The 9,920-nt window shown below is 41.8% G+C and overlaps 1 pseudogene; it reads left to right on the forward strand.

The window, feature by feature from the left end:
- Positions 1-9,303, forward strand: part of LOC111974397 (xylosyl- and glucuronyltransferase LARGE2s-like) — a 31,416-nt pseudogene extending 22,113 nt beyond the window's left edge.
- Positions 9,304-9,920: the final 617 nt, after the last annotated feature.

A 9,920-nucleotide genomic window follows, 5' to 3' on the forward strand; every position in this document is an offset into this window, starting at 1 on the left:
AGGTAGAGGGCGTGGTGGCAAGTGACTAGAGTATGAAGATACAAAACTACGCAATTGCAGTTATCTAAAGAAYTGGGATCTCGGAATATATATTTTTTGTACTAACTGTTCAAAAGATGCAAAATCCATATCAATGTACAAGTCGTTCAGTGAGGAGATCCCCTTTTCCAGACCAGATATGAAATGCACGGTCTAATAATGATGGAGATAATGTATGGTTGTTTAATAATGGGGCAGAAGTTGAAAATTCKCTGAGACCAAACGATCGCCTGAACTGRTTCCAGATTTTTMAAGAATGATTCACAATAGGGTTTTTCGTGTATTAGGAAACAAGCTCAGCTAATGCAAGTCTTGAGCAGAGTAAGGCAGCTAAGGAGGTGGGMCCACAGGATGAGATCTCCAAGATAAATAACAATAAAAACATAATACATTCATTTTAACAATGTTAATTATACCGCCCAAAGAAAAGAAAGTWAATCCCAGTGTTCAAGATCCTGTTTCAGGCAGAGTATCAAGGGAGGGAAATTGGCTTTATATKGATCTTTTAAATTGTTTGTGACCCACATTTAAATTTCTGTGTAGTCACTCTTAAAGGCACACAACTAAAATAAGTTTGCAGAAGGATTAATAGGCATCAATTAACTTTTTTGTAGATTCACTTCATACTGAGGCGTGATTTCACCTGGCATAAAAATTGTGCTCTCTTGCCAGGACACTGTTGTTCAGAGGAGCTAGCCAACAACACAGCTAACACACTCCCTTCAAACTGAAGCTGGAAAGACTGAACTAGCTGCACTTCCATTAGTTTTACCTGCTTTCTATTGACATTTCTTTGGATAGACCCCAAAAAATTATGCCAGCTGATTCATGATTACGACTGGCTGAGAAGCGCTGCCTGCCTGTGTCTCGTACTGACTCCCGACACGTTCATTACTATGGGACAGCTGGAGAATCGAATTTGAAAATTGAAACAATGTTGCAAATGTCGGAGAGAACAGACAGCAAGGTCTATACAACATCTCCGCTGTTGAAAACTAAATGTTAGTCTAAAAGAAAATGTGAGAATGTTTAGATCTGCCTATTTATAGTGGAGATCAAGTTCATAAAATTGCCTGGCTGGGCTGAATGAGACAGTGGATTGGCCAGCCAAGATGGAACAGAGTAAATGGGCATTTTTTAACATCATAGATTTGAAGCCGGTGGTAACTTGTGGAATAAACAACCGTTGGAATTCGGCTTTAACCAATCAGCATTCAAGATTAGGACCACCCCTTGTATAACATTTAACAAACCACTCCCTACCACCTCAAGGAGGTTTTAATATTCACCATACCTTTATTCACTATACTATGATACCCATGGACATCCAGCGCAGAATACAACAGAGTGTACAGTGCCGCATGGTCTCGTCACCTCTGACTGCAATTGTGTCATGAAACTATACATATTAGCCCAAAATATTAGAGGGAATGATTTACGTTCTAACATTGTTTTGACTCCTCTGTCCATACCCTCTCCACGTTACAGAGGAGCTCTGGAGGAGCTGGATGAAGACGACGAGGTTATGACTTCCGGGCGGGAGCGAATCACAGTGCAGCGGCGTGCACCTCTACTTCTGCAGTACGAGTTACACGCCGCCGGGGATGACACACGACGTCAACGCTGGTCGCAACAGCTCTCCATGGACAGGTAAAAACTCACCTTATAGTCTGACCTACTGGCATTTGGTTACTAGTTGTTGGGGATGTAAGCATGATTCAATTATTTACGATATGGCTAAATGAGTGCAACTCTCTACAACTATTTGATTGTATTTTGCTTTTTTCCTCTACTTTCTCTTCCTCTTCCCCCTCCCTCCCCATTTTCTTCTCTACTTCCACCATGCTTTTATTGTCATTATGTAACAAAACATCTCTATCTGCTAATACTCTATTTTATGTCATACTCTATTTCTTCAGGTTACAGAATGCTGGGAGCGCATATGTAAGCAGCGGTGGGAAGGACCTATCAGCCTGGCCCTGTTAAAATGTCAGACGCTGAGGCCCCAACATGTTCTCTCTGCGTTACGCCCAGGCCTCCCGAGGTGCTGAAGACCCGTAAGACGGGCTACCCATATCGTTTACAAAGGAGGGACAGTTCTACCCGTCAACCTGGTGAGAAATGTGGCCTGAGGAACGCCAACACAGGCCCTATGTGTTCCTGCAGACGTGGACTTCCTGCCATGTACGGCCTCATGATTACCCTCAGGTGAGGTTGTAGTTTTTTCCTGGAGAGTGTTCCATCCCAAACCATAGATAGAACACTGGCTGATATTTGTTTAATATATAGTCATTTAGCAGCCATTTAATCCAAGCAATTTACAGACAACAATAGCAGTTTAAGGTTGCAAGTTTAAATACACCTAGATTGGAGTCATAACGATCGTGTTTCAACCACTCGAGCGAATTTCTTGTTACCAAACTCCTAGTTTTGGCAAGTCGGTTAAGACATCTAGCCTTTGTGGCATGACACAAGTAATTTTTCCAACAATTGCTTACCAGACCTAGATTAATTTCATTATTATTCACTGTATCACAATTCCAGTGGGTCCGAGGTTTACATGCACTAAGTTGACCTGGCCTTTAACAGCTTGGACAATTCCAGGAAAATGATACAAATGGCTTTCGAAGCTTCTGATAGGCTAAATGACATAATTTGAGTCAATTGGAGGTGTAACGTGAATGTTCATTTCAAGGCCTAACCTTCCAACTGCAAGTGGTCTTCTTTGCTTGAAAATCAAGGGGAACATCAAAAGAAATCAGTCAAGAAGACTTCAGGAAAAAATTGTAGTTCAAGTTCATCCTTGGAGCAATTTCCAAACGCCTGAAGGTACCCACGTTCATCTGTAGCAACAATAGTGCGCAAGATAAACACCATGGGACCATGTAGCCGTCATAACCACTCAGGAAGGAGACGCATTCTGTCTCCTATAGATTTGGGAAACGTACTTTGGTGCGAAAAGTGGCAAATTCATCCAGAAGCAACAGCAAAGGACCTAGTGAAAGATGCTGAAGGAATAAGGTCACAAAAGTTCTATACTCACAGTTAAAACGAGTCCTATTCGATATAACCTGAAAGGCCACCGCAAGGAGAAGCCACTGCTCAAATGCATTAAAAACCAGACTAGCGGTTTTGCAACTGCACATGGTGAAAAAAGATCATACTTTTTTGAGAAATGTCTCTGGTCTGATAAACTGTTTGGCCCATAGTGACCATTGTTATGTTTGGAGGATAAAGGGGAGGTTTGTCAAGGCCGAAGAACGCCAAACCAACCTAAGAACTGGGAAGTGGCAGCATCATGTTGTGGGGGTGTTTTGCTGCCAGAGGGACTGGTACACTTCACAAAATAGATGGCATCCATGAGGGAGAAAATTAATGTGGATATATTTGAAGCAACATCTCAAGACATCAGTCAGAGTTCAACTTAGTCGCAAATGGTCTTGCCAAATGGACAATGACCCCAAGCATATGGCTTAAGACAACAAAGTCAAGGTATCTGGAGTGGCCATCAACAAAGCCCTGATCTCAATCCTATAGAAATGTTGTGGGCAGAACTGAAAAAGCGTGTGGCGAGCAGGAGGCCCTACCAACCTGACTCAGTTAACACCAGCTCTGGTCAGGAGGAATTCAACCCAACGTAATTGTGGGAAGCTGGTGGACGGCAAATTGTAGAAGGCAATGTCTACCAAATACTATGTCGAGTGTGTGAACACTAGGGAATGTGATGAAAGAAAAGCTGAAATCAATAATGTCCTCTCTACTATGTATTCTGAACATTTTTCCAATCTTAGAAATAAAGTGGTGAATGGTGCCAACTGAACGGAATTTTTTTAGCTAGGATTTAATGTTAGAATTGGTGAAACTGAGTTTAAATGTATTGCGTTGCTAAAGGTAAGGTAGACACTTCCGGACTTCATGTATGAGTTCAATATATGAGCCCATGGTGGGAGTCGAACGCCACAGCGTAAGGATGTTGCCAAGACAATGCATTCCAACCAACTAGTGGCAGCGTGTGCTCTAGCTGATAGTACAGTTTGTTGGTTGTAAATGAATGGTTTCTTTGGTCTTTATCCCCGCAGGAAGTTCAGTGTCCAGTTAGACATGGCACCACACTGAAGAAAGACTCTGTGGTACCCGGCGTTGAGACGCTGCGCTACCAGTGCCTCTACTTCCTTCCCAGAATCCAATAAGCTGGAGCTGGCTCTCCAATGCTGGACATGGGGACCGCTCTACCAACTTCAGGGTAGCAACCAGCACACACAACAGCGTCACCCATTGGTCACGTCTGGCTTGTTGATCAGAGGTTTGATGTGGCCTTCTGAAATAGATGGACATACCTTGGAGGCGCATCCTACCTGTTTGATACTGATATTTTTACATTGATGACGTTGAAGTCCAGTGTGATATGTGCAGTTCAGTCAAGGCAAGTGTTTGGACACGCTAGCTCATTCAAGGGTTGTTTGGCTTTATTTATACTATTTGTCTACATTGTAGAAAGTAAGTGAGGTGAGATAGCAGTCAAATCTGCATGAAATAGACACATATGGAATCATGTATTGAACGCAAAAAGGTGTTAAAGCAATCAAATATAATTATATTTGGAGATTCTGTCACTGTGGCCACCCTTGGTGCCTTGCATGCTCAGATTGGACAGCTCTGGCAGTTCTCGTCAAGCAATGGCTTCACGCTGGAATGCTTGTTCCAACAGTGTGTGGAGATTCGCAACATATTCTGAGCACTAGTCTGCTGCTTTTGCCCTTCAAGTTTATGTAGTGGCCAGAACAGAAGCCCACCCTGCAGTAAACGAGGGCACAGGTGACAGCCCCCTTGAGTTTGTTCGAAAAGCGCAGCCTTAAATTGACTCTGACGTAAGCAAGATGACTATTGTGCCTGAAAATCTCCAAATCTGTTTGTGCTTTGTCTGTTGATGGGTATTGTGTTGATTTAGTGAGGAGAAAAAACACAGATTAGTCATCTATTATTACAAGTAAGGCTCGTGTAACGTAAAAAATGTTTAAGAAGAGTCGAAGGGTTTCTGAAGTAACTGTTCCGAATGCAGCTGTAATGGCAATCTAGTTCAAAACTATTATTACACACCTGTACACCTCTTTCTCCTTGCCTTCCCAGGTATCACGTCTGGACCAAGGGCCATGCTCCTACCAACTACGCCAAGTGGCGGACAGCCACCACGCCCTATAAGGTGGAGTGGGAGGCGGACTTTGAGCCCTATGTGGTGGTGAAGCGGGACTGTCCTGAGTATGACCAGCGCTTCGTGGGATTTGGCTGGAACAAGGTCTCCCATATCATGGAGCTAGATGCACAGGTACAGTATGGAGGATAGTGGTGGTGTGTTAGAATATAATATATATATATTTTCCTCCAGGACACATTATCACACCACATTACATTTGCACACACGAGGTAGACCAAACAACCATAGCAGACAAGACGGGCAGACAAAGAGATGTAGTTAAAGTCTGGATACACTTATCTGTTTACGGCTTGTTGAGGAGAAAAATGGTTGTTAAAGTTATTGTTCACATTTTATCCTCAAAGACTCRACTCCCAAATAATCTGCACATAATAACTCATTTTAATTTAAGTTGAATTCAAAACCTCAACTCATCTTTGGAATTCAGTTAAGGTTATGCTAATGATTAGAATAGATGTGATTCGCGGTAGACCTCTGATATTAGGTTTAATGCTTTCGCTGAGTCAGGAATAATAGCTATTGTAACGGCCCATAAATCAAAGTCAAGCTGTGACCTTTCAGTGTTCAGCACCTAAGAGCAACGTTTGACTTTGTTTCTGGAGTCTTAAATTATTTCAGTCACAGCTGGGACTGCAGAAGAGTGTTAYCTACGTAGCTAAAATGTGGTGTCTGTTGTACACGGACCATGTTCAATAAGCAAATAAAATAATACATTCCCCCCTCCCACCCCCCAGGAGTACGACCTGATGGTTCTGCCCAACGCGTTCATGATCCACATGCCACACGCACCCAGCTTCGACATCTCCAAGTTCCGCTCCAGCCCAGGCTACCGATACTGCCTGCAGACCCTAAAAGAGGAGTTCCACCAAGACCTGTCCCGGAAGTACGGCGCAGCCGCCCTCAAGTACCTTACTGCTCAGAGGAACATCTAAACCAGGACTCCRAAGGGCCACTGGGCTTCATACCTAGGGCCCCAACGGCCCCCATGCTGCTCCCTGGCAAGTCTAAAGCGGTTTGGGAATACTGGCAACTATCAGCCAATATCACTACTAAGCTTGAATAGCTTTAAAGTCTTGTAGAACATTCTGGAGATGTGTTAGCTTAACTTTCTGGGGTGGTTTGGGCTGGGATGACCCACCCAACTATGCTATAATGGGTTATGACCCAAACTGGAATAAAAACAAAGAACCAAACAGATCAGACATGACAGTGGTGACAAGATATTGGGCTCACTGGGAATAAGTTTCTCTGAAAGGGATGAGTGYTTGACTGCTTTAAGTCTGGGAGAAAGTGACAATTATCATGATTTGTTCTGACAATCAGGGSCTTTTCTGAGGAAAATACATCTCAAACCAATCTGTCCACATGGGATATCTGGACCTGGAACTCAAGGACAGGAATTTGGGGAAACGCAGAACTGAAAGAAAAGGAAGTTGCATCTTCAAGGGGATGAGTCGGGAATCACGTTCGGAGTGACCAATCAAACTGGAGAAACGTTTTAAGCCTTATAATTTTCCATTATATTTAATGATCAGTATTTTTCTCAATGTAAATGATTATCAATTATTAACAAACAAATATGGCATATACACCACCAGTCAAAAGTTTTAGAATACCTACTCATTCAAGGGTTTTTCTTTATTTTTACCATTTTCGCATTGAAGAATAATAGTGAAGACATTAAACTATAAAATAACACATATGGAATCATGTTGTAACCCAAAAAGTGTTAAACAAATCAAAATATTTATATTTTGGAATCTTCAAAATAGCCACCCTTGTCTTGATGACAGCTTTGCACGCTTGGCATTCTCTCAACCACCTTCACCTGGAATTTTTTCTAACAGTCTAGAAGGAATTCCCACTTGTTGGCTGCTTTTCCTTCACTCTGCGGTCGTACTCATCCCAAACCATCTCTATTTGGTTGAGGTCGGAGGATTGTGGAGGCCAGGTCATCTGATGCAGCACTCCATCACTCTCCTTCTTGGTCAAATAGCCCTTACACAGCTTGGAGGTGTGTGGGTCATTGTCCTGTTGAAAAACAAATGACAGTATCAATAAGCCCAAACAGATGGGATGGCGTGTAGCTGCAGAATGCTGTGGTAGCCATGCTGGTTAAGTTGCCTTGAATTCGAAATAAATCACAAACAGTGTCACCAGCAAAAGCACCCCCCACATAACACCTCCTCCTCCATGCTCTGTCACGTGGAGATCATCCGTTCACCCACACTGCGTCACAAAGACACGGCGGTTGGAACAAATCTTCATTTGGACTCCAGACCAAAGGACACATTTCCTCTGGTCTAATGTCCATTGCTCATGTTTTCTTGGCCCAAGCAAGTCTCTTCTTATTATTGGGGTCCTTTAGTAGTGGTTTATTTCATTTGACCATGAAGGCCTGATTCACAGTCTCCTCTGAACAGTTGATGTTTTGAGTGTCTGATACTTGAACTCTGTGAAGCATTTATTTGGGCTGCAATTTCTGAGGATGGTAACTCTAATGAACATATCCTCTGCAGCAGAGGTAACTCTGGSTTTTCCATTCCTGTGGCGGTCCTCATGAGAGCCAGTTTCATCATAGCGCTTGATGGTTTTTGGGACTGCACTTGAAGAAACTTTCAAAGTTCTTAATTTTCCGTGTTGACTGACCTTCATGTCTTAAAGTAGTGGACTGTCYTTTGTCCTTGCTTATTTMAGCTGTTCTTGCCATATTATGGAKTTGGTCTTTCACCAAATAGAGCTATCTTCTGTATACCCCCTTGTCACAACACAACTGATTGGCTCAAACACATTAAGAAGGAAATACATTTCACAAATGAACATAAGGCACACCTGTTAATTAAAATGCATTCTAGGTGACTACCTCATGAAGCTGGTTGAGAGAATGCCAAGAGTGGTCATGGCAAAGGGCGGCTATTTGAAAAATATGAAATATATTATGATTTGTTTAACACCTTTGTTGGTTACTACATGATTCCATATGTGTTATTTCATAGTTTTGATGTCTTCACTATTATTCTACAAGGTAGGAAATAGTAAAAATAAAGAAACCCTTGAATGAGTAGGTGTCCAAACCTTTGACTGGTACTATATGTGTTAATTTTAATATTTTTTCTTTGTGCATATATTTATCCCCTTTTTAAGCCAAATATGAGCCCAAATTCAGCCCKAAAATACAAGTCACTACTGATTGGGACCACTGCAACCAGACCCAATTTTTTTTTTAAATGGCAACAAAAAAAGCACCTCGCTAGAAATTAAATGGCTGCAAATAAACGGCCTGTTGAATTGTTAAAAATCACTTCTGAAATTCCATGAGCGATTGGAGTATTACCAGTGCCATGTCTAGATGAGTGATACACTGTTATGTGCCATCTACTGTAACAAACCTTGTCATCTACCGAACATTTCCCCTTTCCTTTAAAACTTCATTCCTTTTTCTATTTACCCATTCCTTGTTTTTTTCGTACACCTTTCAGAAACCCACTCCTGTTCTCACAAGCCATCCCTTCTTTCTCTAATCCCAACATGCTACTACTACTGTTTTAAACACCACGCATAATCATGGGARAACCGGGCAGTAACAAATCAACCTTTCAACCCCAATGAACCTACCACTCCAAATACCAAATAATAGGTATACAACTACAGTCACAAGAAACGGCACAAGTGTTCAAGCCTATTTGCTACTGTGATGACTTTGTAATGACTGYACGGTTACATATGTCACTATGGGCTGGGCACACCCTACATGGCTACTATGGGTTAGGTACATACAGAGCTGCCATTGACTTGGCTACCAAGAGATGGATCCAGACACCACCTCCCCTGCCACCTTCCATGCCTCGCACAACCCCTGTCGACTGTTCTGATTGCAGTAAATGCTAGTGCCTTTGCTGTATTGTGTAACTGGATATTGATTGTACTGCTGTACGTTACCAATGGGGCCTGAGGATAGTCAGGCACTCTATTTATTATTGTCGACTCAAATCAATCATATTTTTCTATGTAGGGGACAAAGTGCTTTAAATAAATCTGCCCTTTTTCTACCAGTTTGTCTGAGGTTTGTGTCCATTGGAACATATGTGGAACAGATTGAAGGATATGGTATCACCTCTATAAGTGTGGGATTATATACACATGATTTTATTTTCAGAGTTAATTGGTGTTAAAATAGCAAGGATTCTCCCCTTAATGTTTTTATAAGAAGACATGTCTGCAATGGAAATGACTTTATGAAAGCAAATAAACYCACACACACAAGGAGGGAAAACAAAACAAATTGTAATTCTTTGTCAGCTGTTTGTTATCTTCTGTGACATTTTATTTTCCAGCCTGAAAATGGAATTGTCTCTCAGATGTATTGCTTGTCTTAAGGAAATAATCTACTGCCAGGCAGGCAGTTTTTTTTCTTTCAGATAATATATAATAAAAATTGTTAAGTCAAGCATTTCTTCATATCCACTTCGCCATCTCCAATATCTTCAGAAACAACAGAGGCATGATAATAATAATCTATGAAAATAGTTGTCACTCCACTGCATAAGCAATAAAAAGTCAGATGTTTTCATATTACAAAAGGTAGAACAGGTCACCGAGATCTATTGATTGGCGTTCACTCACAGAAGGCACAACTGATCTACAWATCACCATCATCTAAGCATGACAA

This window comes from Salvelinus sp. IW2-2015, linkage group LG15 (assembly GCF_002910315.2).
Source record: "Salvelinus sp. IW2-2015 linkage group LG15, ASM291031v2, whole genome shotgun sequence".
Classification (NCBI taxonomy): domain Eukaryota; kingdom Metazoa; phylum Chordata; class Actinopteri; order Salmoniformes; family Salmonidae; genus Salvelinus; species Salvelinus sp. IW2-2015.